This window comes from Harpia harpyja, chromosome 1 (assembly GCF_026419915.1).
Source record: "Harpia harpyja isolate bHarHar1 chromosome 1, bHarHar1 primary haplotype, whole genome shotgun sequence".
In the NCBI taxonomy this organism is placed as follows: Eukaryota; Metazoa; Chordata; class Aves; order Accipitriformes; family Accipitridae; genus Harpia; species Harpia harpyja.
In genome coordinates this window covers 92839400-92866512 of record NC_068940.1, presented here as the reverse complement: position 1 = coordinate 92866512, position 27113 = coordinate 92839400, and the positions used below count along the sequence as shown (strand labels likewise).

Sequence of the window (27113 nt, the reverse complement as noted above, 5' to 3'; positions counted from 1 at the left end):
GCAAGAAACTACATATGGGTATAAACTGTATTTCTAAAAAATTCCTAGAGATTCAACCCTTGACATCATCTTTTCAGCAGCTGACAAAAATAGCCCTTTGGAAGTGCTGGAGAGCACAGCCCTGAGAAAATTGCAGAGGGCAGGCTCCTTCCCTGGGGCCCCTCACAGCTCCCCAGGTAGGGGCTGGAAACTGTTCCCATCAGCTCCCCGGTTGGTGATCCATGCAGAACGCTTCGGTGGCCTTGACGTGTTTCCTCAGTTGACGCTTGCCTTCCCCAAGTCCCACTCCCGGCATGGGAAGGTCTCCCTGGGGCACACAGCCTCAGGCAGGGCTGAGGTTCTTGGCAATACCCCACAAAGGGCCTATATTTATTATTATTAATTATTGAAATCAAGCTCACAGCTGGAGGGCAAGTCATCTGGGGGCTCTGCTGCTCTAAATATCACCTATTTGACCCCTACTTCTGTGCAGTCCTCCCTGCAGCCCCACCAGCAATGCAGTGCAAGGCTTTCCCTGCAGATGCCCTTTCCACCCAAGAAACCCCATAGATCAGCCTGTTCTTTTCATCCTGCTCAAAAAACAGGGTGGATTGGGGCTTTTTTTGCAATGTCTTTCCTGAGTTATGTTAAATGTCCATCCATCCAGCGGATGGCTGCGGCTGGGTATAAGTGGCCGATGCAAAGGCGTGCCCCGGCCACTTACGCCCGGCTGCAGCCCCGGCATTTTTTCCCTGTGCAGATGATGCAGCCGCTCATGCGTGTTAATCCCAGCGCCAGGTCACTGAGCGGGAACAAGGCGAGGATTGTTCCTCTGGAGCCCAGGGGAAAGCAGGAGCGCAAGGCACGGGGAGGGGAGAGGAAAGACGCGCCGCCTCATCCCAGACAGCGGCAGAGGGTGAATTGTGTCTCCGTTTCGCTCTGGGTAAAACCAAGGGCTGGTTGCTGGAAGAGATGCTGGATGATATGCGAAGACCTTCTTGCTGCCGAATAAAAGGGTGAGTTGGCGCGGGTTGGCGCTGACTTGTGAAACACGTTTCTCCTGGGCTGCACCCACAGAGCACCCCGGGAAAGGAGATAACCATCGGGAAAATATGTAGCTACGGTGCTGCCAGGGATTTGACACAGCAAAATACTTCTGCTGTTATCGGTTTCTGCTGGTTGAAGCGCACATCCCTGCCGGGGCAGGTCCCTCGCTGCTTTAATGCTTAGAAATTTAGGGAGGCGAGGTGGTGGGTAGAACATCAGCGGGAAGGACCAGTCTGCCGTGTGGTTAAGGATGGGCTTCGTGATGCTTTGCTTCGAGTTCAGCCAGTCAAGTGCATTGTAGTAAAGAGTGCAATTTTATATGGTGAGAGCAGAAATGGAAGAGTAAAGTATGTCCGTAAGAGTAGACAAAACCAGTGTGCCTGAAGAGAATTTCAAAGACAAAATGGCTCATGTGGTTGGGGGAAAGTCAAGGGGACTTCTTCAGAGAAGTGGGTGTTGTGTGGGGCTGGAAAAGAATAAAGGTGTATAGAGCTTTTCTTTCCTCAATTTCATTTCTTCCCCTACCCCTACATTTCCTGAACACTATCCTGGGAAAAGCCTTTCACCTCAAGCAAATATTTTCTTGTATTAGCATAGCTTAGGGCGTCTATCAGAGCAGAGCTAGAGGAGTTTGCCTGCTGCTGCTACTAGCAAAGGGCAGTGTCATTGGCAGGATCATCAAAAGAAAATTCAGTGTCCACTGGGAAGTTTTGGACTCATACAGACCTCAGATATTTTAGAAAAGATTAATGAGACCAGCTTTTATTTTAATTTGTGTTGTATCTTTACAGCAGTGACTTGGTGGTGATTATGTACCACCGCACACATCTAAGAGGAGCCTCAGACAACATCATAACCCAACATTTAGGTGTATTCACAGCAACCTGCCCTGACCTTGTAAAGATCTAGTTCTGTTACATCCTGCTTTTCCACACACGCAGTCATCAAAGTCCCTACATGTCTGTCCCCTCCCAGGCCACCGCAGCCAGGGAGAGGGGAGGTGCTGACCCCTCTTACACCCAGATTAGGAAGTCTTGGTGGCAGGCAACATGCTGGAGGGAACATTTCAGTATTTGGTATTCAATAATTATAGGAGCGAGGATGGGAAAGGGCTTTTCTGCCTCTGATGATGAGTGGTGACCTCTAGGCCAGAAACTCACTCTGACTTGACCCAATAAATATTTATGGACTCCGTACAAAAAAGGGAGAGCTTCCACAGGTGGAGCTGAGAGGGCAGCGAGAGCACGCAACTGCCCTTGGGCGGAGGAAGGGGCTGGACCAGGGTTTCCCACATCTTGGCTGACTATTTTAACCACTAAACCAGTGGGTGAAAGTAGGAGCAATGAAGACCAAACCCAGCTCCTAGATGAACCAAAACAGAAAGTCATGATTCATGTATGGGTCTACAGAGAGGATTCCCTACTCCCACTTCCTATATACCTTCAAAGAGCTGAAAAGCCTCCCCTTTTTTTTTGAAGATGGGATTAGAAAGAATATTTGCAAAGAAGTGTTTCAGCCCTCGTGGGGAGCGGGACTGGGCTCTACCCTCCCCAGCAGCTATTGCAGCGGCTGCCTGGGGCACGCCGTGCTCCCTGCACTGGCTTTTCATCTTGCGGGTAGGTACCTATCTCTTCTGTGTCCCCTGTGTAATTGGGATGTTATGAATGCTAGCTGAAAAGTTAAATATCTGTGGTGGGTTAACCCTGGCTGGACGCCAGGTGCCCACCAAAGCCATTCTATCACTCCCTCTCCTCAGCTGGACAGGGGAGAGAAAATATAACAAAGAGCTTGTGGGTCGAGATAAGGACAGGAGAGATCACTCACCAATTACCGTCACGGGCAAAACAGACTCAGCTTGGGGAAAATTAACTCACTTTATTACAAATCAACCAGAGTAGGGTAATGAGAAATAAAATCAAATCTCAGAACACCTTCCCTCCACCCCTCCCTTCTTCCTGGGCAGAACTTCACTCCCAGATTCTCTACCAAACCCCCCCAGCGGCACAGGGGGATGGGGATAGGGTTTACGGTCAGTTCATCACACATTATTTTCTGCCGCTTCATCCTCCTCAGGGGGAAGACTCATCACACTCTTCCCCTGCTCCACCGTGGAGTCCCTCCCACGGGAGACAGTCCTCCACGAACTTCTCCAACGTGGGTCCTTCCCACGGGCTGCAGTGCTTCACGAACTGCTCCAGCATGGGTCCTTTCCATGGCGTGCAGTCCTTCAGGAGCACACTGCTCCAGCGTGGGTCCCCCGCAGGGTCACAAGTCCTGCCAGAAAACCTGCTCCAGCGTGGGCTCCTCTCTCCACAGATCCGCAGGTCCTGCCAGGAACCTGCTCCAGCGCGGGCTTCCCACAGGGTCACAGCCTCCTTCGGGAACCCACCTGCTCCGGCGTGGGGTCCTCCACGGGCTGCAGGTGGATATCTGCTCCACCGTGGACCTCCCTGGACTGCAGGGGGACAGCCTGCCTCACCATGGTCTTCATCACGGGCCGCAGGGGAATCTCTGCTCCGGCACCTGGAGCATCTCCTCCCCCTCCTTCTTCACTGACCTTGGTGTCTACAGGGTTGTTTCTCTTACATGTTCTCACTCCTCTCTCCGGCTGCCGTTTTTGTCTGTCCCAACTTTTTTTCCCTTCTTAAAAATGTTATCACAGAGGCGTTACCACTATCGCTGATTGGCTCGGCCTTGGCCAGCGGCGGGTCTGTCTTAGAGCCGGCTGGTATGGGCTCTCTCGAACACAGGGGAAGCTTCCAGCAGCTTCTTACAGAAGCCACCCCTGTAACCCCCCGGCTACCAAAACCTTGCCACACAAAGCCAATACAATATCACAGGGTACCATTGCAGCCTAAATCATCCCTGTGACTCTAGTCAATATTTGCAGCTAGTCGTGTGTGATGATTGTAGCAGGATTGTTTTCTAGGCTTGGAGCCTAAAAATGCCAGAGAAGGAGAGCAGGGCAATGCATTTAGCTGAGGAGTTAGGTTTATCTTCTGTATATATTACTGATATGATCATTTGTATTTGACTCAGTCAGTGTTCATTTAATACACATGCATTAACAAATACTCATTAAAGTCAGATAGAAGCTGACTGCTGTCTGGTATAGCAAATAACTCAGGCTACTCACAGCACTACACAATGTATGCAGTATTTATTCAGGTATATATGTAAAAATGCATATGTATGTACACATATGTGTGTGAATGTATGCATGTATATATATGTTTGGATTTCTTATTCCTCGAGACAGTTACATTCTGCTGATCCTTTGATACAGAGGCAGTCTTGTGGATGCTCTCCAGCTGAAATGAGCTAATTCAGTTTACGCCATGAGTGTGGGGTTAGGCAGGGCCGTTCTCCATTGCACATGCAGCCTCAGCCCACACAGCCTGAAGTCAGCAGCAGCCCCACCAGTGCCCGGGGAGGCTGCGGCCGGAGATCCCCCCACTCCAGGGAGCAGAGCAGCCAGGGGCGAGCATCTCTCTGTCCGGCGGGAAGGGAGCAGCTACCCTGCCCCAGCAGGGCATTAGCTGCATAAACCAACTCGGCGCAGATTGGGCCTGGTGCCAAGTGTCAGAAAAGCTCATGGTTTATTTAATACGGCCACTTCCAAGGCAGAGCCTGAGTTTGCAACAGTCCTGCGTTGCGGGCTCCCTGCTGTGAACTTGCTGCCCACTCCACGGAGCACAGTGAGCGTTCGCTGAGGAGCACGCAGCACCCTGAAAATGCAGTGTGTCATCCTCACGCTGTGGCTGGTCGTACCGCCATTGCTGGCAGCAGCACCGCACCGGCTGCTCGTACCAGGGCAGACAGAGGGGGCAGCTGGCAATTCAGGCACCTCGCTGTCAAGTAGCATCGGTGGTTGCAGCCACCTCTCTTTCTGCACAAGCATCCCCAGAGCAGCAGTAAAGAGGAAGATCTTGTCCTGTACTCCAATTTACTTGGAAAAAGATATGTCACTAAATATTGACTCTCTGCAATGAGACTAATACTTTCCAAACAGCTGCAGGTCTCTCCTACCCTCTGAAATATTCTTGTGGGGGAGTGACGTGGAGTATGTTCCTCTCTCAAATGTTATTTTCATTTGATGTGTATGCTAATGTGTGTGCAATACTGTCACTGAGATTACCACAGACTGTCACATGTTGGAGACTCTGTACAGTTTGTTTCTATAATGGCACTTCTTACTGCTAAACATTTTAAACTATTTTTTTAAAAATGAAAAGCAGACAAATATTGGGAAAGTCTTGCTCGAGACAGGGAAAACAGCTCCTGGGGGAAAACCATTTTTATTGCTCCCAGTTTATGAAACACTTTGCAGAGGTCAGACTTCTTTTCTGTGTAAAGATCGCACATGGGGGTACAGAATGATTTTCTGAAACTCTCATAGCATGTTCGTGGCAGAGGTAGAATATCTGTTATTAATTAGGCATTAAATAATTAAGATGCTGATGGAGGAGATGGGGTGGTAGGGCTGTGTTCAGGCTAAAGCACCTTGCTCTTAGTCTGCCTCTTAAACTGCTCTGAAACAGACTGACACAACATCTTGCCTCTACCTGTACGATTCAGCTGCGCTAGCTGAGCTGTGTCCCAATCCTCCCTATTTCCCCTTGCAAAGGAGGGCAGGCCTTTGCCCACAGGAAAGGGAATATTAAAAGAAAAACAACAACCCCCAAACCTCAGGAAAGGGCACTGTGCTTTGGAGGGAGCCGGCCGGCTCACCCGCTCCCCGGTGACTCACGTCCTCGGTGGCTGTGAGCAGCAGCCACGGCACAAACCTGAATCAGGATGTTGATGGATGCCACGGGCAGCCGTGGGCATGTTTAGACTAAACGGGAGGTTCGGGTCTCGGGTAGCAAGGCTGTGGCTCACATCGCCGTTCCTGTCACAAAACAGGCACATACCAGACTTGGCACCGGCGCTTAGGGATGCTGCGTTTGCTTCGCAGGCACTTTTTCAGCGCTCCTGGCTGTTTACGACAGCGACCAGTGTGTCACCTGTGGGAGAGCCATAACCTTAATTGCCCGATGGCTGGGTAGCTCCAGAGGTGCAGGAGGCGGCGTGCGGGCGGAGGTGTTCGGCAGGGAGGACCCCACGGCACCGGGGTGCTACAAGGAGCGGTGACTCAGCGGAGCGTGCTGCCGGGCCCGAGGCGCCCGGCCGCCACCGAGCTGCCCCGCGGCAGGCGTGGGCGCGCTCCGGCCGCCACGCTCCTTCCAGGATGGAGTCTCTGCCTCTGTTCCTCTTTAAAAATTAGGAAATTAGCTTGTTCGGAGCGGTGTTACGCATAGTCATGTTTCGCTAGATAAACCTCCAGGTTGGGTGTGATGCCGGGAAAGGTGCGAGGTTAACGAGTCAGGGTGTCGGAATCTGCTCTTCCTACTTGACAAACACATGTATGAATTTCACTCTCACACCGTGACAGGGGGATGTACCTCCAGCTGGCCCTCAGCCTTTTGCTGGCTCTCCTTGCCTAAGATTCATTGCGATTTTACACTTCTTGAATGACTGGCTTGGATAGATCAAATCTTTGATGTGTTCCTTCCAACCCTGTGTGTGCCAACAGGAGGAATTATAGGCGAACTCATCAGGACAACAGTAATTAGTTGCAACTTCTGAATCGAAATGCACAATTAATGCTGTGTCACGTACCAAGCATCAGTCATGCAATGAGAGGGTTGTGATGGCAATTAGGAATTCCAGAGTTTTAAGGCAATTGCTGTGCCAAAAATCCCACTCAGCTTGTACAAGTGGTCCTGGGCAGTATTAATTCATTGTGCAGCATCAGGCAGAGGGACTGTTTGCATCTCACAGTAACTCTCTTGCAACCCGATCTCCAAAGTGATGGCAGTTCCTCTGTCCTGGAGCACCCCTCTGGGTGATAAAGTAACCCTGAGCCCAGCTGAGAGCCAGCTCTCTCCCTGCAGAAAACTCCCTGCAGAAAACAGTCAGTGAATATTGAAGGTCCTCCTGCTCACCTTTCTTTGGTTGAAGTCTCCTCCTATGCAACTCCAAGAGCCCCCTCCCTCCCTCATGAGCTTCTCCCCTTCCACGGAGAATGGGGAGTGGACATGCAACAGGCAGCCCAGGGCTCCAGCCCGCTGACCCATCGAAGACCAGGGGCACGGTGATGGCAGCACCCGAGCAGCACTTCCCTCCACCACAGTCACCAGCAGGTTATGTGAGTATTGCACACACACGACTGACGGTGAGTGTCTCTCCCTGACAGCGCCTGGGAAGGGACCTCCTCACCTGTCCTACAAACGTGGAGCCCCGCAGGTCCTGTGCTCTGCCGTGCTGGAAGGGCTAGAAGCCTGACAGCTTCACAAAATCATGTTTTCTAGCTCTTGGAGGCAAACAAGCCAGTTTTACAACTGCCAGCTTCCCTTCCCTGCCACCTACCAGTTTGGGGAACAGATCTCAGACTTGCCCATGCCATCGGAGATGTGTGAACAAACCTGATCTGTGCCTGCCTCAGTGCCTGCGGCTCAGCAATGCTGTCCACTGAAACCACCGCGTTACACAGCTTGTCCATGGGTGTCCTACCTTCATTGTTACACATCCAAAACACCTGTCCTGGATTTGAGACACCTTTGCAATGACTAAGCTCCTGAGTCGCCTACCAATAACATTTGCCATTGCAAAAGACATCCCGAAGGACAGCTCTGCCTGGCTGATGACACCGCATTTGTCGCCTGGTCTCATTGAAGGCTTCCAGCATCACAGAGGCACTGCCAGAAGTGTTTGGTTTGGCGACCCAACCTGGGATTTCCTAGTGTTAGGGTTTTCTCAGTCATGGTGAATGTTGGGGCATTTTCATGGTCACCTCTGAATGCAGGGAAAGGCTGGGCTAGCTGCCTACCGAACAATGGGGGGACAAAAAAGTGGTGTCCCCACTGAAGCTGTAATTTAAAATTACGATGCTTTTAATGTGCTAAGGCACTTCATAAAAGAGGGAGCTTGGTGCCGGCGCAGACAGCGTAGCGCCCCGTGCCTGTCAGAGGGAGGGGGACAGTGAGCTCCCCAGTTTCCCCATTAGCACCATCCCTGCTCTTTTTTGATTTTCAAGAAAGCAAACTTGTTTTTTCACCAAATGCCTCCTGCCTCTATACCCCAAATTCTTCATGGCCCGTTACTGGTTTTCCTAAAGCGTTTTGAACTAAATGCTGCTTTCAAACCTGTCCCCCAGCCCTGCTGGTACTGTTGGATCAGCTTTTTTAACCTTTCGCCCCTTAATGGTCCTTTTACAATATTTACTGCTCCCACTTTGAATAATGGGAGATTAATTTAGTGCTGCATCTTTTTCACATAATAATTGTTATTAAATCTCTGAATCCTGATGTAGTATTTTGAGTCGTACAGGACTCAAGGAGAACCAAATATTATTTTCACTGCAGAGTTTCCACAGGTCACTAAACCGATGCCTGCACTAAACTGACTGCATTATTATTCTGAACAGGGAAGCAGCCCCATTCCAACATTATGAACTGGTTTGAGAAAATTACTGATTTTTTTCAGTTCAGCATCTGAACAAAAATGTTAATAAAAGAAACAAAGATCTGAGTGAGCAGTATGTAAAATTTGCAGGTGTTTCTTTTAGGTTAAAAAAGCTTTGTCCACATAAACCATCCCATCTGACCCAAAGCAAAACATTTTCTTTCCTTGCATTTATAAAAACAAAAATAAGGAGACGCTCCATGCACAGCTCTGTTTCTAGACACCCAAATTTATCCCTCACCAGTAGTACCTCACACAGCAGGTGGAACAGATGGTAAAATAAGGGAAAATTAAACCTATCTGCCATTTAGGGTCAGTGGAGACTTCCCTGGAGTGGGCTGGCCCGGAGTGGTTGGGGACAGCTATATATTTGGGGACCAAATGCCTTGGGAGAGACAGTTGTTCCTCCGGCTCTTTTCCTCCCCCACAGCAGGTTTGCAGGAAATCATGTGAATAAAAGCCTTTGTAAGGAGAAAGGAGAGAGGGTCACGGAGACAAGCTGGAGAGGACGATGCCAGCCAGCGCCATGCTGACAAGTCCTCCCTCAGAAAGCAGCTGTGCTCCCATTGTGCTTGGGTGAATGACAAGGCTCTGCCAGGATGTCACGCTGACCCAAAACGTTGCCGCTGTGTCCAATTGACCAATAAATCATGTCTTGTTTGGGGATGCTCTCCTGAATAGCTGGGTAATCGCGGTTTGCTGGCTAAATGCTCTCTAATGGGTGAGGTTTCATTTGGAGTAGATATGAGTCTCCGATGCCTAGGGGTGAGTGTCTTTCAGTGGTGCAAACTGGAAGAGCCTCTGAGTGAGCAGGGCCAAGAGCATCCTGCAGCATCCCCCTTCAATAGCGGGGAGAATTGTCACCAACAATTAATCACATTTTTCTTTGTTGCTGCGTTTTTTCCCTAGAAATAACTATTTGGGTCAAATTTGTGAACAGTTTTGGGATGACCAAATTACTTTTGGGGGAGAATTTGCAATTTCCTTCTAAGAAACTGCTGAGAGCTACCTGTTAATTACTATTAGCAGCTCTGAGGATCCTTTGGGCAGGTGGAGACCATGTAGAACAGACAGAAGTGAGACAGAACATTTTCCAAGCAAAGATATAATTAGGGATTAGAGAGACTGATCCTACTGCATAGTATAATTAGGAGATTATGGCATGGCATTGGCCTGGATTAGACTTGACAGAAAAATCTCTACCTGCTATATAAAACCTTGCAGGTTTTGAAACGGAAACCTGTAAACAAAAGGTCCTCACTGTCTTAAACCCGTGTCCTACAGCAGCCTCGCACTGCTAAGGCTCACGTGTTGAAGAGTGAATGGAAACTTGGGTGGTCTCCTGGGTTAGAGGTAGAGAAACCCCTGACAGGAGGTGAGCACCAGCGCTGTCTGCTGCTTCCCCTTCCCCACAGGGAAACTGGTCCCAGCTGAGACTCTTCTGCTGTCCCCAGCCCTTCCCTGCCAAGCCTTTCTCTGAGCCCCTCCTGGGTGTCGGCACCACGGGGCAGGGGGCTTAAGGCCCCCCTGCTCTGGCTTCTGGGCAGGTTCCTGCTGGGATCTCCCCTCGGGTTTGGGAAGAGGCCTGAAGGGCACCCGCCGCCCCCCCCAGCCCTGGGCATCGCGTGGGAGGACAGAAGCACTCCCTTACGTGGTAAGTGGGGCCAAGGAAGGCACCCGGTGGGCCGGTGGGCCGGTGGGCCGGGGGAGAAGGAGGAACTCACCTGTGCACGGCCCTGGTATTGCAGAGTTCTGCATCAGCCAAGCCAGCCCCTAAATCAAATGAACACAAATAATGCTCTGAGAATCAGCTACACGGATTACATTCCCTTACTTCCTACCCTAAAGCATTTCTAAAATCAGTAACTCCAAAAAAAATTAAATCATACCACTAAATGGACCACCAGCAGGATAGGCTTGGTGTGCTTTTGGTACATCAGTTGATTAATTCTTGCTAAAAGTCAACAAAACACTCCAGTGAAGCATCCCCCAAATCAAGCAGTAAGACCAATGCTGCCATTCAACTGCAGTATTTTTTGTGGTGCCCAGAGCCATAGATTTCCCAAGTAGAAGAGGGGAGCGGGGAAGCGTAGTGCCCTCCCGCAGCTCCAAGCACTTTGCCATGGGTTTCTTTGTCACGCAGTACGGTTGCAGCAGTAAGGCTGTCCAGTTCCCACGGCATCTTATTCTCTCCCTGTACCACTTTTATCTGGTATTAATTCTTCAGCACAGAAGCCACCTTCTTACTGTATTATATCTATTACTTCTTCATGGCAGTATAGATTGTAAATGCGAACAACTCTGAGTACTTCACTTCCCTAGTTATACACTCTTCAGGATACAGGTGGATAATAAAATAATATTCTGCATCTTATGGCCAATTAACAAGAATAAAACTGTGGATGAAATGCATGTGACAAAAGCCCAGTGTGAGAAGGCCCTGCAGACTCCGCCAATCCATTTCCTGTTTCTCTTTCTGATGCTCAAAAATCAACGTATAGTAAAGTTTCAACAGTCTTCACATGTAAGTGCCAGATAGTAAGAGAATATCTTGACCAAATCAAAGGTTTCTTTTACTTTGGGGACCATTGATTGTAACAAGGTCATTTGTCTTTCTCTTGCCATGCAATCACAGAATGAAAAATTGCAGAATTTACAGAAAATAGAGTCACGAGCACATCATCTTGTCAGACTGTGATTTGTCTGGAAATGAATGACTGCCAGATTTCCTCAGCATAGGAAGGTAATCTGAACACTGCCTATGGTCTAGTAATTTTGCTAAACTTCCCAGCACTCACACCAAGACAAATATTCAGGATACTAAAATGAAGATATTTAAACATGTGATTTTAATGAAAAATTATTCCAGAGCAAGTGCTTGGATTCTCAGATCCATCCTCTTTTAAGGTATTATTTGGAATTGTTTTGCAATTTTTTCTGTAATATGAACTAAATCTTTGTGATACACCATAGGCTTGTCTAGTAAATGTAATTGTCTCCCCTCTACATTGTATTTTCCTTGATCAAGACTATTACCCCCTTGAGTACCTTACTTAGCCTTTTGCTATCTGACAAGCCAATTAAAAAGTTATTTGACATTGTAAGTAAAGAAGTAAAAGAAGATTTAGAACTATAAAAAGTAATCTGTATACTTCTATAAAAGCACCCATCTTGGGGATATTACATGACTGCAATGTACAGTCAGGAATAAAAGGTAACACAGCAAATTGGAGCTGTCATTTCATCTCCTCTTCATAAGAGATTAATTAATTTTCTTTTGACAGTGATAGCAGTTGAGCTTCAACATAACGACACATGATACAAAAGCATAAAAGCTTCTTTTAAAAGTGCATATTGATAGTCATCTGCCTGGGATCCTACAAAGTACAGTAGATTTTTTTTTCCCCACATTTGCCCCAGCAGGACCATTAGGTGGTTTGTCAGAGACCACAGAAAGGCTCAGGAGCTCCTGAAATCAGAGTGCATCCCTACTTCCAGAGTGGTTTTTTGGTTTTGTAAGATGTTGAAGATCTTACTGTTCCTAAAATACCTGCTTGCTTAGGGGAATTTTAAACATGCGTCTTCTCACTGTGTTTGGGATTAATTAACCCTTGGGAGAAAAGTCTTCTTGTATGTTTAACGAAGTGACCTGAAAAGCTCTGTATTTAAAAGAAAGCCTACCAATTGCTTGACAGCCCAGTTCTGGATAATAATCCTGTCGCTGCTGCACAGCGGTTGCTTTGGGGTTCCCCCAGCGCCCCTGAAGATGCCACTTGCGCTTCGGCCAGCCCCAGCCCACAGCTCAGCCACCCAATTTAAGGGGCCTGAGTTAACTTCCAGGAACTGGGATGAGTTTCTCCGGCAGCCCACCCTGGTTTTCCAGCAGATGGCAATAACCCATAATGGGTGAGCGGGAGGAGCGGGGGGGCTGCGCACTGGTGGGACAGGAGCCTCCCCAGCAGCCCTGCCAAATCCCAGTGGCAGGGAGAGAGGGAAAAAGCAGGGAAGAGAGAGCAAGCCAATGAATAATAGATTACTAAAATCTAGCCAGCTAGAAAGTGCATACACAGGAGAGGGGAAGAGTGCATAATTCAACTATAATTGCTCGGGGGGGGGGTTAAATAAAGAAAAGAGACGAGTTGCACATTCCCTTTGTTTCTTTTTTAAGTTTTCCAGCAGTGGAAACGTGTTCTTATTCACCCGTCTTGGCCTTAGGGCTCAAAGGTGACCCAGCTACCATCCTGCCATCTGTCAGGTGGTGTGGCTGGTCACATACAGGGTGCCAAGGCATGACTGAAGCATGACCTAAAAATGACTGTTGCCTGTAATACTGCAGGCAAAAAAACTGGTGAGCATAGAGGATGTACCTTTAAAAAGACAGGGACAAAATCCTGGTACTATCTGGACAATGGCTATTTCATAGCTCCTGAAAATACTCTGGAGGAATTTCTATCTTGTGACTCACTGTTAATCATCCTGCTCACTTTGCAAACCACCAAATTTATGTGAGGTTGGCCTTTGTCACAGCAAATGGAAACCTTTTTAACTTTCTTGTGTTTCTCCAGAATAAACAAGGGAACAGGAGAGAACAAGACAGGTTGGCTAACCTGGAGTCTATAAAGGATGCTTCCCTGGGAATCGAGCATGTTCGTGTCTAGAAGTGATGATTTTATGTGATAAACTTACACCCTGCATTTGTCAAGATTAAACACTTCAAAATTCTTACTGGCATTACAGAAAGCAACATAAATATAGACCCATGCTCTCAGCTCAGAGGTCTGTTTGTGCCAACACCCTGTCTCTGAAAGTCGAAAAAATCAAGCTCTTCTGGAGGAATAGCAAATGAGACAACATGCCCTGGTTTCCTATTCACCGGGGGGAGGTACAAAAGGCTGGTCTACGCTGTAAAACCTGAGCATTTGTAACCACCGCTGTTCCACTGCTACCTGTGTAAAGCTCCTTTGTTTTCTCATTTTGTTACACTCTTGGCCTCAGCGAAAAACTTTGGCAACAAGTTCCATGTTCTAGTTTGTGTGAAAACCTTTCTCAGTTTCTACTTTGTAACATTTCAAGATCACTGAATGTTCCCTTCTTTTTTCTTTTCTTTTTATGAAAGAGCGCGCTTAGAAACTTTTGATCTTTCTTCTTACCATGATGTTATATTTTTTCTTATAGTGTTTCCTTGTACTGGTCTCTTCCAAAGATAAATTATTTTTAAATCTCTTAAAAAAAGGCATAATGAAGTGGGAAGAGTGGGTAATGCCCACTCATAAAACATGCAGAAAAATACTGAGCTACTCTTAAAAGAAAAGGCAATCCTTCCATTTTTATGTCTCCCTCACTCTCTTCCAAGAAGCACATTAAAAGGGCTGAGGAAGGTAATTGTTTTGGGTGGGTATGTGATTGAGATCCTAATAAAAATGTAATTGCAAGAGCAATAGTTGAAGACCTGTATCTGTTAAAAGTTAGTAACTATTTATTATTTACCCACCACTGTATCGATGGACCTGTTTTAACTTCTGCTGGCATGACAGATTCTCAGCCTCCACAGCAACAATCTGCTTCATGCTTATTTTTGAACTATTGTGTGTTCAGCACCTAACGAGACACTCAGTTTGTGGCATGCATGGAGTACGCGGTCCAGATTACCAGCTCTGTGTTTATTTTACTATTCTGTTATGACAAAGCTGATGCAGGGAGGTAAGCGCTAGCATATCATTCAGTGCCAGATGGACTGGCACAGATAAATGCCGTTTGAGAGACCTGCTCAGAAGTAACTGTCTTGTGCTTTACTTGCAGACCAAGAGACAAGATGCCTATAGAAACTGTGTTTCTTTTGGTGATAACTTGTGCTTATTAATGCACTAAACAATTTCCATTAAACAAGAGTAGAAATGGATGATATATTTCCCAGTGAACAGTAATATCACAACAAATATGGTCTCATTCATTCAAAAACTTCATAGATTGGATCTGAATTCATTTGAATGATGCTGCCTAGGGAGAGCAAAGGAAAAGCAATGTCACCGCATTCCCATCACGGAGCTGGGGGAGGGGGCTGCCTCTCTTTGAACATTCACTCTCAGCATGAAAGACGCAGGTTCAGTGTCTGCTTGAGGGGATTTAAGCCCCCCCCCCCATCTTAGTCCGTCAGTGCTAACCGCCACGCCATTAGATATTCTGGGGTGCTTGCAATCCTGTTGCTGCTGTTCCACTTAGCATTAATAATTAAATCGTTACTGGCAGAGGGACTGAGCTTCAGATATCTTCCATCCTCGAGGAGCGCTCCAGGCTGAGAAGCATTCATGTCCTTTGTTGAAATGACTGCTCATATATTTTCCACACACCAAAACTGTGCCAGCCAGAGGGACTGAAGGTGGCCCACTTTAGACTGGTTAGGATGCTAATCTGAAAGAGATGGTAAACATGATTTTAAATCCAGTTTCTGCTTCATTTGAACTAAACTACAAGGTCTTTGTTGTGCTATAAGAACTCTCACATTTAAATTTGTTTTGACCCAAGTTGGGGCTTGTTTTTAATCTTGTTCCCCCCCTTCCTTTTTTTGTCTCGGCAGGAAGCCTGAGAACTCTCTCTCTCTTTTCATTAACTGCAAACATAATGATAACAAAACTCTGAGCCAGTGAACACCTCTCACTTGGCTTTGGAGTTTATTCATCCCTAAGGTATAGCTATTATTTCGTAATTGGAAGCACCTTCTAGGTATTCTTTTATCAGTAGTATAATAGATACCTACAGCTCTGCTATTACTTCCTTGTGAAGCTGCCTTGGTGTTAAGAGCTTTTATCTTGGCTCAGCTGTTTGCAGCAGCTCTGGGGCTCCTCCCTTCCAGGACATAGTTTCAATCTGACCGAAACCGGCATCCTACACAGTGTTGCTCTGTCGTTAGGGCAGACAGGTGCTGCACCATATTTCTTACCACTCTGCAGGAAGAGATCATGACCTCAGTTATGTAAAAGACCATATGGAGCATACATATTATATACTGCTAAAGTCATGATCTAGTATGCACAAGGCTTCTAGACTTTCTAATTAGGGACTGAGCTAATGAGAACTGGCTAAAATGTCCATATATTGGACATATTTCTATTTCACGAGCTTCAAAAACATAAGCATCTCCCCCTTCCAAAAATGTTTATATTTGCCATCAACATTGTCACTAAAAGGTTTAGCATTCATTAAATTGAAACCTGACTTTTCAAATGAAGTTTGTGGTTACATGAATCAATGGTTTTGATGAAAATAAGAGAGTTTGGGGATTGGCTTAATGACAGTGATACAGGTAAGAAGTTTTCATGAACACTTTAGGGAGTGCCAGCACAGTGAATGGCTGAGCCTGGGGGAAAAGGCATTAGACAACAGCTATGGTGAAGAGGTGCAGTGCAGTGTCAAGCCAACAGAGTCTTTCTTTTTCCCCTTTCTTTATCACGGAGCAATTTTAAAGTCAAGTTACGATCTACCCAAAACGTTCCAGGGGATCCTTCACATCAGCCTGGGGTGAAAACCTACGCTAGTCCTGCCAAAATACTACAAATTCCCATTCTTTCTAACGACAAATCAATTTTACTATTTAAAAAACACATACAAATAACGAAGGCCCAGCCAATCCCTTTTTATGAGTTTCTCCCATGGTTTGCTCTCTAGTGAAAAACTTGAATGACTCATTTCTGGCTAGAAACAGCTGAGACAACAGAACTAACGACAGCATTGACTGCATCACCTACAGTATTATTGCTATGCCAGTCTTAGAGCAATGACAGACTTTGTAAGGGTTTCTTTTCCTTTTTCAATGGAAAACAATTGGGCAAACAGAAAGGGCAAGGAAAACCAGCAGAGAAACTTGCAGGAAAGCAAACATAATACAAAATGGGGACTTGGATTCCTGGAGATATCTCTCTTTGAAGGAGTGACAGGATTGGAAAGGGTTTGGTCCCTGAACTCCAGTGACTCCTTGGGAATGGCTATGATATGCTGAAATTACTAAGAACTCTGAGCCAGCACATAGTTTCCTTCATACCAGCCCACTCAGGGACTTGAAATAACTTTTTTGTCAGAAGCAAAACACAGAACTAAAAGAAACACAGCATGTCATGGAAATGTCATAACCCTCTACCTGACTCTTTCTGCAATAGCTATTGGCACAGAAGGTTTGTTTTCTCTTTTATAAAGAAGAATTAAATAGAGAAGGGTTGACGCAGAGGCTATAATGAAACAGAGGAACTGGAGAAGGAAGAATAAAAGGTGGCATCTGTACTAGTAAATTAAACACGGTCACAGGCACTGGAACTTGATCATCTATACTGTGAATTGTTAGAACAGTCTTTCCCATGGTTTGGTCAGAGGCTAGCTTGCCATCTCCAACACATGTCCTGTGATGAGACCTTTCCCAATAGGTAGTTTAGATGTAAACACCAGATTTTGAAGAGTAAGAGCTCTGTGACTGTGGGCCCTTCTGGGCTGGTTGGCCTCACTATCTTGAGAGATGTTCAGGCCTGTTTAACTGACTGGTATAAGCACAGCCATAGAGAAATCAGGGACCTTCACATTCTTCTTCCTTTGACGTAAGCAACCAATGTTTAAATGTCTAAATGTCTAAACAGCGTCTTGAAACAAGTTAAGATTTTTCCTGATTCTAGTGCTCTCTCTGAAGCCATTCAAAACCTCTACCCTCCTGATGGCAGGGGGCTTTAAAAGAAACGAACAAAAAAAAAGGCCAATTTGCATCTGTTTTGCTTAGAGAGAAAAACTTCTGTTGGTGTTTCCCCTGACATTCCTCTGTTTACAGGGAGGAATCAAAATCCCTCTTCACCTTTGTTGTGTTCAGGTTTTTTTACCCTTGCTACTGCTGGCTATTCTAGTTCTTATGGGTAGAAAGCACCTCCTAATTTCCGACTCACATCTATTCACAGCTCAGATAGGAGAGCCACCCTGCACATACAGTATTTCATGCAGCAGCAGCTTGGCCAGTCACATAGACAGCCCTGGACACTAAAGCTGTGCCTGTACTAGTAAATAAAACAGGCTAAGGCTGTCCTCTGGCCCTGGTGAACTGGCAGCACCCATCAGCTAAACTCTTTCACCCTCAAAACCAGAGTGGATGCATCCAAAGTTCCTAATGGGAACAGTCACTGGTCCGTGCTAATTCTCAAACTGCTTGAACATGGAGAGATTCAGTTCAGCCAAAAACATGTGCCAAAACCATGCCAGGGAGCATGCTAACAATTTAACACGGTGGGTGGCCCCATTTGTTGACCAGCACAGCCATAACCTTAGACTGTGATTTGCAAGAATGTTTACTGAGTTGAATATCACAGTTACCAGATGAAATGTTTTTCTGAATCACTGGGATCCGTAGAATGAAACCTATTCCATCAGGATTGCTCTGTAGCTCTGTTTTCTTCAAGACCAACCCCATGGTGACCAAGCAACATCTTTAAGAGAAAACATCATGCTTATAGAACCAAAGATTTCAGAGAAAAACTGAAATATAACACATGTATGTCTATTTTTTCTGAGAATAGCTAGGATTAAATTAACTTCAGGCAGCTGAAAATTAAAATTCCAAGTCACACAATTTTTTCTCACGAATTTGTCTAGTTCTTTTTGAACATGAAATCTTTTGGCATTCACCAGCTCCAGTAGCAGTGATTTCCACTGTTTAACTACATCAACAGGCTCTAGCGTGCAATCGTTCTGATCACATATGTGCACCAACTTTAAGATGAGATGAATTATTCTCCAGACTCTTTTGACTGTAACAAATACAACTCCACTGATTCTCAAGGGAGCTTAGACATCTACCGTTGGTGTAGATACATACTATTAGACACTCAAAAATCGTGGGCAGGATGAACCTCTCGCCTGACTTTTAGCTATGCCTGGTAAGCTGAGATGAATCCCATCCAGTCTATCAATTTCTGCTGTTCCTCAGAAATAGCATTCAGTATAAACTGGACAATCTCATATAACTTCACTTTGACCGTCCACCGGGAACTTCATTGGACCGTGAGAAGCCTCTGCGGTTGCATGGGATTAGCAACGCGCAGTGCGAGTTTGAACTTCCAGTTCCAAAGTGCCCAGAAGCGAGCACGTTGCTTGCTGAGCCACGCCGGGCCCTTGCACTGGAGCAAATTCTGAACTTGAGTGACTTGGGGAACGAGAAACTCCCTCGTGTATCTTCTCTAAGCCTGAATTTTGTGCAGTATAATGAAATGAACTCCGTTACAAATAAAACATTTAACCCACGAGGTTTTAGTTCCTTCTTTTTGCACAGCTCTGTAATATCTTTATATTTATTTTGATTCTGCTTATCAGTGATTCATAAACACAATTCCTTCCTTCTTATTAGACAAAAAATAAGCTTATTAGAAATTAAAGACACTGGTGCAGGACTCTTCTTAATTCTCCAAGGTATAAATGAACATTTACTTTGTGCTTTTTGGATATCAATACCTTTCATTATAGGTCTATCCCAGAAAAGAGATACTATTATTTAAAGGATTAATTGTGTCTTTTGTATGTTTTGCCTGTTAGCTCAAACCACGGCTAGATCAAGACACGACTAGTTGTGCAGAGCTGACTAAGATTTAGCTTAGGCGAAGGTCTTAAGTCAAGGTAGCACAAAGAAATGTCCTCCTTCACCCATTGTCTGCTTTAGCAGTTCTGTCAGAAAATTATTCAATACCTGTCCTAGTTTCAGCTGGGATAGAGTTAACTGTCTTCCTAGTAGCTGGTATGGTGCTGTGTTTTGAGTTCAGTATGTGAAGAATGTTGATAACACTGATGTTTTCAGTTGTTGCTCAGTAGTGTTTAGACTAATGTCAAGGATTTTTCAGCTTCTCATGCCCAGCCAGTGAGAAAGCTGGAGGGGCACAAGAAGTTGGCACAGGACACAGCCAGGGCACCTGACCCAAACTGGCCAACGGTGTATTCCATACCATGTGACGTCCCATCTAGTATAGGAACGGGGAAGTGGGGGCGGGGAATCGCCGCTCAGGGACTGGCGGGGTGTTGGTCGGTGGGTGGTGAGCAATTGCACCGTGCATCATTTGTACATTCCAATCCTTTCATTATTGCTGTTGTCATTTTATTAGTGTTATCATTATCATTATTAGTTTCTCCTTTTCTGTTCTATTAAACCGTTCTTATCTCAACCCACGGGTTTTGCTTCTTTTTTCCCGATTTTCCCCCCATCCCACTGGGTGGGGGGAAGTGAGTGAGCAGCTGCGTGGTGCTTAGTTGCTGGCTGGGGTTAAACCATGACAATACCTTTCACCACTTTTAATTCTGTGCTGTGACTCAAGAGGTACATTTTCATGCTCAACATAGAAGTGATACAGTTTGGAATACTATGCTCAAGAGGAGAAAAGCGATAAACAGTTTAACTTCACAGGTAAGTAGTGAGCCTGGTCTTGGAAAGAGCAGAATTAAAGGATCAGTTTGACCAAAACAAATCTCACTTTGATCTTCAGTAATGCTGACAATCAGATAGTTGTAAAAAATTGTTCTTTATTTGCAAACTGAGACTGCTAATACAAACAATAGGCACATTTGAATTTTTGTCACAGTTTCCATTGGATGATCTCAGAGAGAGATACAAATACTGAACCCCATAATGACCATGTGGCAAATGAACAGAGCAAAGTAGAAAAGCATGTGTTGACCACAGTCCATTCTGGCTAATACGATTTACAAAAACAATCTGCTGGCAAGATGGAAAAATCTTACAAATTCCTCCCCGATTTTTCACAGTAAAACAAATTACCTTCTCTGAACTGTGGATAAAAGTTCCTCCTTAAGGCAGAGAACATCCCTTTGTAGTGTCATGGTGAAAGAACTTCTTCACTGAACTGAGAAATCTGGGCTCCTTTTTCTACATTCTTCACTTTCCTTGTTCCCTTTTCAATTGATTTTCCTTATAATGCACAGTTATGTAAATAAAAATGGCTCATCTGTTAGTTGAGTCAGGAGATGGGGAGTAAATTGACAAGTTCATGCAAAAAGCCCACAGTATCTGCACTTTGTTAAAAAGTGCTTTTGTAGTAGTGGGAAAGAACAGAAAGGAGGAATTGATTGTATGTATATGTGTAGGTGGTAAAAGAATTTTTAGATGGAGGTGAGAGGCTAGAAGCTGTCAAAAAACTGAGAGTAGAAGCAGAATAGACAGGAGATGCCCCAGGTGATGTGCTTTATATCAGGGAAGTGGAACCATTTTATAAAATACACTTGTAAGTAGTATTTGAAGTAAAATAAAAATATTTTCTGTTTATATCAGAACTGTTTGCTTAATTAAGCGCATTTCTTTGTCTAAATTCAGAATGGTTTCTCTAGTGCATATCACTACTGAGGTTATAAGACCAAACACAGAGAAAAAGTCTCTGAAAAAAGGAGGGAAAACCCAAGAAAACAGCAAAAAGGGCAAGGTGGATAGTTGCAGTATCTGCCTGTTGGATGTGAGAAAGCTTTTCGTATTTGCCTTCCCAGTCATTTCTGAGGGAAAGAATCAACATCGTTCATAATGAGATTAGTCTGTTTGGTAACGGGGGGTGGCAAACAATGAATAAACAACCCGGATTTAATACCGATCATGTTTTAAGCAGCACATTTCTGTTGGTTACCTAACATCAGTCCTGGCATTATGAGTAACAGGACAGCAACGTCCAATCTCAGATACGCATTTCAAATTAATTAAATCACGACATGCATCTAGAATTACTGCGACTGGGGCATAAAATAATGGACAGCTGAACTTGTAGAGATTTGAAATAGAGGACTCAGAAGGAAAAAAATAGCAAAAAAGTAGAACGGGAATTTGCCCTTCAAATTTAATAGGCTCAGATTTTTATATACATGACCCTGGTATTTCAGAACTTTGAATCTAAGGAGAGAAAGCATCCTTTCTGCATCTAATTCAAACACCAAAAATGGATTTTTCCAAGACTGGATTTTCAGAACTATGAAACTTGTTTTCTATGGATTTGTGTTTTATGATAGATAGTAAGTATTGGGTCAACTTTTTCTCCACAATTGCAGCATTTATAACATCACTTTCTTATGTGGCATTTCCTGCACCTCTATACAGCTGCCTGCTTTCACAAAACTTCCGAGAGCTTAATTACTTTTGAGACAACTCCCTTTTGGCAAACATAGTTAAATTTGAACAAAGGTTTTGAAAGTTTAGCGTAACAGGACAGACGGACACAGTTCAAAGACTGACTTTTCATAAGGTATCAGTTTACAAAGACAGAGATTGACGTCTTTGTGTGTGAGTTATGACAAAACATTCAGAACGCAATAGATACATGAATTAAGAGTTCCATAGGTTCTACCATAGCTCACACATACTACATAAAGCAATTGTAGTTGGCGATTCTTTCAGTCTGAGATTCGTGAGGTCACTACGTGTACTGGATCTTTCCAACTAACAAGTACATATAGTCCCATCTGAGGTGTCAGTATGACAGCCATCCTACATCTCCAGGGAAAACAAGTCACAGTGAGGAAAGGTTGCAAACTCTAGCTCTTTCTGCTCCAGTGAAATGACAGAGAAATCCTTCACAGGCGGAATATGTAACAGATGCTAAAATTGGAACTTGGGCTGGACAGTTTAGTTTATTTGTAATGTGGAATCTTTCATGACTGCACTTGGGCAGGGACACAAAATTACATATCTTCTGGCACCTTTTGACTCTATTATGCATGTTGATATTATGTGGGACCATTGGTTTTCAACACTGACTCAGAGGGAAGAGTGCTTCAGACTGAATCACTAATGCCATATCCTGCAGCACTCTAGTGAAGCCTTGGCAGCAAGGGAGGATAATTACAATGTGGTTACTATGACTGATTTTTTAGATGCTTTTATGTATACCTCAGGCATGTCAGTAGGTAAAATGCAGTCGGCTTGCTCAGAAATATCCAAGTATATTATTTTCTACCACAAAACTGGACATACAGACAGAATCCTATTAGACAAAAACATCCAGCTGAACACGACATCCTGAATTATTATATATCTTTTTCACATACATGTAATTTACAAAAGAATAAGTACGAATACAAAACTACTGTCCTTTTACAGGCTTCTTTTGCTTTTTAGTGATAAATAATGGACATCTATACACAAGATGTTGTTTCCCTTACAATAGAAACACTAGTCTCTAGTCTGTTTTTCCGGACGCTGTGAATAACTGCTGAACGAGTAGGTGCGACAGTAGCATCAGCCTTACAACATCAACAGAGTTTTAATAATATGTTTTGTGGACAGACAGCTCAAGGTCAAATGATCCTTGGTGTCAAGGGGACATTTTCACAGGTATTCAGGTTAAGATACACAGAAGCAAAGCTTTAAGATATTTGCAGTGTTTACTACTTGCCTTGCATGTTGTCACATACCACCTGATAGGAGGCATCAAGGAAATATCGATATTGGAAACATCATTCAATGTGAAAATGTGTCCACGTGTTCAGTTACACCCGTTGATGCTATTTTTATCTTTTCCTCAAATAGCATCTCTGTTTTTCTCTTGCTTGCACTCCTCAGGTCTCTTCCCATTGCCTTTCTTTCCCTTCGGCAACCCTGTTCTTCCCACCTTTTGAGGATTTTACCCTCTCCTTCCTACTTCCATGTGTTAAAATAATCAAAGAAAAAGTTAGGGCCAACATTAGTCTTGATTAGATGAATAGAGCGTGGACAGTTTACACGTCTCAGTGCCATTGTTTCAGGATGTTTGCAGATTCATTCAGATGCCACTGTATCAGTTACAGTCAGTTCATGCTTTCAAGGTTATCTTTGCCCCCAGGAGGACGAGATGCCACTTTTTTTAAAAGAGAAAGATAAGATTACTTAAAGTTTGAAAATGCTGTGAAGGCCACGTAAAGGTTCCCAGACTGGAAGTTTGACAACTTTTACTAACACAGTAAGAAATACCAAGCCAGTTAACTTGGAATAACCGAATAGGACTATTTCTTATTATTTCTTTTTGGTCAGACTATTAAAAAATTGTGGTTTCTTCAGTTATCAGCTATTAAACACGGAGACAGACCCCCTGGCTGCAGCAAGGAAGGGGCGCGGTTTTTGTTTTCCACCTGTTCTTTTTATTACGGACAGAAAGGCCTACGTATTTCACGTTACCATGTGAATTAGAAAACGATCTCGTCACTCCGGCGGTCGCACCGGATTCCTTTAGCAGACTGTACTGAAGGCGGACGGCGGAACGGACGGGCTAACCCGCACGCTCACCACTCGTGAGCGACACCCCCATCGGGAGCCAGGACCCGCACTCCTCCTCGGGCTGCCGCCCCTCGGGCTCTTCTCTGGAGGAGAGGGGCGGCCGAGCCAGCCCTTGGCCGCGGGCAGGCCCCACCGCTGGGCGCTGCCTCACACGCCGCCGGCCCGGCCAGGCCCTGCGCGCCCCGCTGCAGGCCCAGCCTCAGGCCCGGCTGCGTCGCCCACCCAAGACCCCGGCCCGCGCCGCGCGCCCACCGCAGCGCTCCGCGGGGCAGGAAAGACCCGACCGCCGCCGCGGCGCTGGCACCACCGCACCGCACCGCACCGCACCGCACCGCACCGCACCGCACCGGAGCGGCGGGAACCAGGACGCGCTGCCGCTGCCCTGCACCCCCCCCGCCACACCCCCCCACCTCCGTCTGGCCCCGCCCCGCGCGCCCCGCCCCCGGCACGTGACGGGGGAGCGGTGACGCCGCCGTGCCCCAGAGCTGACACTCGGCGCGGGGCGCTGGCGGGGAGGGGGAGCGGTGAGCCGTGAGCCAGAGCAGCCGCCACCGGCACCGGCGCGGGGACTGGGCCCGGCCGCGCCGCCGAGGCAGGTGAGGGGCCGCGCCTCTCGGCCCGGCGGCGGGGAAAGGAAGGAGGAGGAGGAAGAGGGCGGGGAGGAGCGCGGCGGCGCCGCCGCCGGGACAATCGGGCACGGCAGGGTGGCCCTGCGGCGGGCGGAGGGCACGTCCGCGCCCGGGCCGGGGCCGGCTCCGGCTCACGGCGGCGGCGGCGGCTCCAGTCCCCCCCACCCCCCCGGCGCCGCCCTCCCTCTCCCAGGGCGCCGCCGGGAAGCGCCTGCCGTGCCAGGCGGCCGGCAGGGGGTCTGGGCGGCGCCGCCCCGCCGTGCCCCCGTTGGCGGCGGCGGCGGCGGCTTCGTCCCCCGGGCGCCGCCGGCAGCGCCAAGTCGTCGTCGTCGTCGTCGTCGGGAGGCAGCTGCGCACCTGGGCGCTGCCGGTGGGCCCGCGGGGCCGGGGCCCGGGCGGAGGCCGGGCAGGGCCGCCCGACCCGCCTTGTGCAACCGCCGCTCACCTGCTGGGGCCGCGGCCGGCGGGAAACAAAGGGAGGCGGCGGGCAGCGGCGCCTCGGCGGCCTTCCCCGCTGGCCCGGGGCGGGGGGGGTTTGACGCCCCTCCGTTAACTTGAGCGCGGCAGCGTGCCGTGCTGTGGCTGGGGTGAGCCGGTGCGGGCTTGCCGCGCTGTCGGTGGTGGCCGGTCGTCGGAGTCGACAGCTCGGCAAAAGCCCGCATCGAGGAGCAAGGGGGCTGGTGATGCGCTGGGAGCGCGCTGAGGTGTGGGGTGCTGCAGCGTGGCTTGAATAGTTGTCCTGACAGTTGTTTGAAATGCATCGCTTGTTCAGTACTCTGAGCCACGGGCAATTATTAAGCGGTTGCTTAGTATGCCTTTAAATTTTAAGGACGTGTGAGCTCTGGGAAGCTAGTTTATTTGGAAGTGGTGCTGGATTTCTAACCCGTGTTAGTAAACTCTGAGGAAACAGTAAGGGATCAAGCTTGCTTTCATAGAGCTCATAAGTTGTCTGTGTTTCGTCTGTATCTGTTGTTTGCATTTGCATCTTTGCATCTATTTTTATACAACTTCTGCATGCTCTAGATGCGCACTTTGCAGATGGTGTTTTTTACAGGCACTGGTGAGGGCTGGTTGTCTGCATGAAAATACTAGCTGAGGGGTTAGTTGCACTGGATAAAGAGCGGTGCCCCTTGGGAAGAAGGGTATGTGAATAGGGTTGAATTCTGACAAAAGTTATTGTGGGACCAGTCTCACAAGCAGCAGTCATGCAGCACAGCTGGAACCCCTAAGAAAACTGCCCAGGGAGAAGGACAACCTAGGGAGCTGTAGCCAGGGTATCTCATCTGGCCTGAACTGGTAAGAATTTATCCTAATTTAGCTTCAGTAATTGAGTTTATTTCTGTATCAGCACTGCGGAAGGGTTCATTTCAGAAGTGGGTGAAGTTTGATGCTGAAAATGGAAAAAGATTACACAAGTCAACTGCTGCTGCTTTGTAGGACACCGTGAACAAGGTCACACGAACAATTTTAAGGCGATTGGTTAATATCCTCAGTGGCGTTTTTAATAACTTACCACCTCTTTGTGTTATAAACTAAGTAACAGTTCCATAGCCACAGTGAGTAAGGCTTTTTCCAAGAGAATAAAAGAAATACACTAAAAAGAGACTTTTTGCTATCTCAAGTCTCAATTAGCTGGTTCTAGAAGATCCAAAGAAAACACTCTGTGCCTGATAAGTGTTTCATACCTCTCTTTCGAAATTATTGTGTACCTCCTGTTTTTTGGGGTTTTTTGTTTGTTTTTTTTTTTTTGGGGGGGGGTGTCTTGAGTTCTAGGATAATGCTGAAGGTAGGGGTGATCATATCCAGTACGATATATGATCATATTATCTACATATCATATATACTCATACTTGTGATTCTATGTCTGCGTGTGTGAGGACCACGCTTCTTTCAAGACCATTTACGTGTGCTTCAAGCTCCATTTAGTGAGCGTCGCTCTGCAGTTGGGACTGAGTGCTGTCCGGAGGTGACCGTGTTGCTGTAGGGTTTAGGTTGCCGGAGGAGAGGCTCACCTGGGAGCAAACCTAAAGCTCTCCAACCCCACCCGTCTAAGGGTGGCCGAAGCTGTGATATTGGTGTCTAACTAGAAGAGGTCTAGTCTTGGGTGGACATGCATAAAATCTAGCTAGAGGCAAATATGTGCGTCCTCCCCGCGGGGAGAGCCCCCCCCCCCCCGCCCCGGGCCGTGGCTGCGGCGGGGCGCTGTGCGGGCCCGGCCCCGGCCCCGGCCCCGGGGAGCAGCGGGCTGTGCCGCCCCACGGCCGGGGCGCGGCGGGGGGGAGGAGGAGGAGCCGACCTCTGTGAACACCGAGGGTTGCCAGCCTGACTCAGCCTTAGCTGAGTAAGAGGTGGGAACGGTTCCCATCGGCAGCCGGAGCCCGAAAAGTTCCGTGTGTGGGTACCGAGCGGAGGGGCCGCTCGCCGCTGGCTTCCTCAGCGTGGCAGGGTACTGGGCTGCTGCGGCGGGGGCCCTGCGTGCCATCACCCATGGCCTCGCTTCGGACAAGGGGAGTGCTCTGTGAAAGGGCAGAATGCGTTTCCAGGTGGGGATGAGGCCCACCTTGCATTAGTTACCCTGTAGCAGTCGGGTTTTTTCTTCACCAGAAGAAAAGTGTGGCCTGAGTCTGTTTTTTGGTATTCAAGAATACAGTTTTCTTAGGTCTTTGTTGCCAGTGGGGCCATTCGTTGTTATTAATCTCTTA

At 47.0% G+C, this 27113-nt stretch overlaps 1 protein-coding gene across 12 annotated transcripts in view; it reads left to right on the top strand.

Moving 5' to 3' along the window:
• The first annotated feature begins 747 nt into the window (after nucleotides 1-747).
• The window catches only part of ARHGAP12 (Rho GTPase activating protein 12), a 103794-nt gene continuing 77428 nt past the window's right edge, over nucleotides 748-27113 (top strand). For 10 of the 12 annotated variants that reach the window (XM_052805808.1, XM_052805800.1, XM_052805791.1 and 7 more), the window contains exon 1: nucleotides 24247-24378. The gene's annotated coding sequence lies outside the window, so the exon portion shown is untranslated. Of the gene's footprint in view, nucleotides 996-24246; nucleotides 24379-25375; nucleotides 25708-27113 lie in introns of those variants that run through there. The other 2 variants (XM_052805717.1, XM_052805726.1) reach the window with 2 other exon arrangements.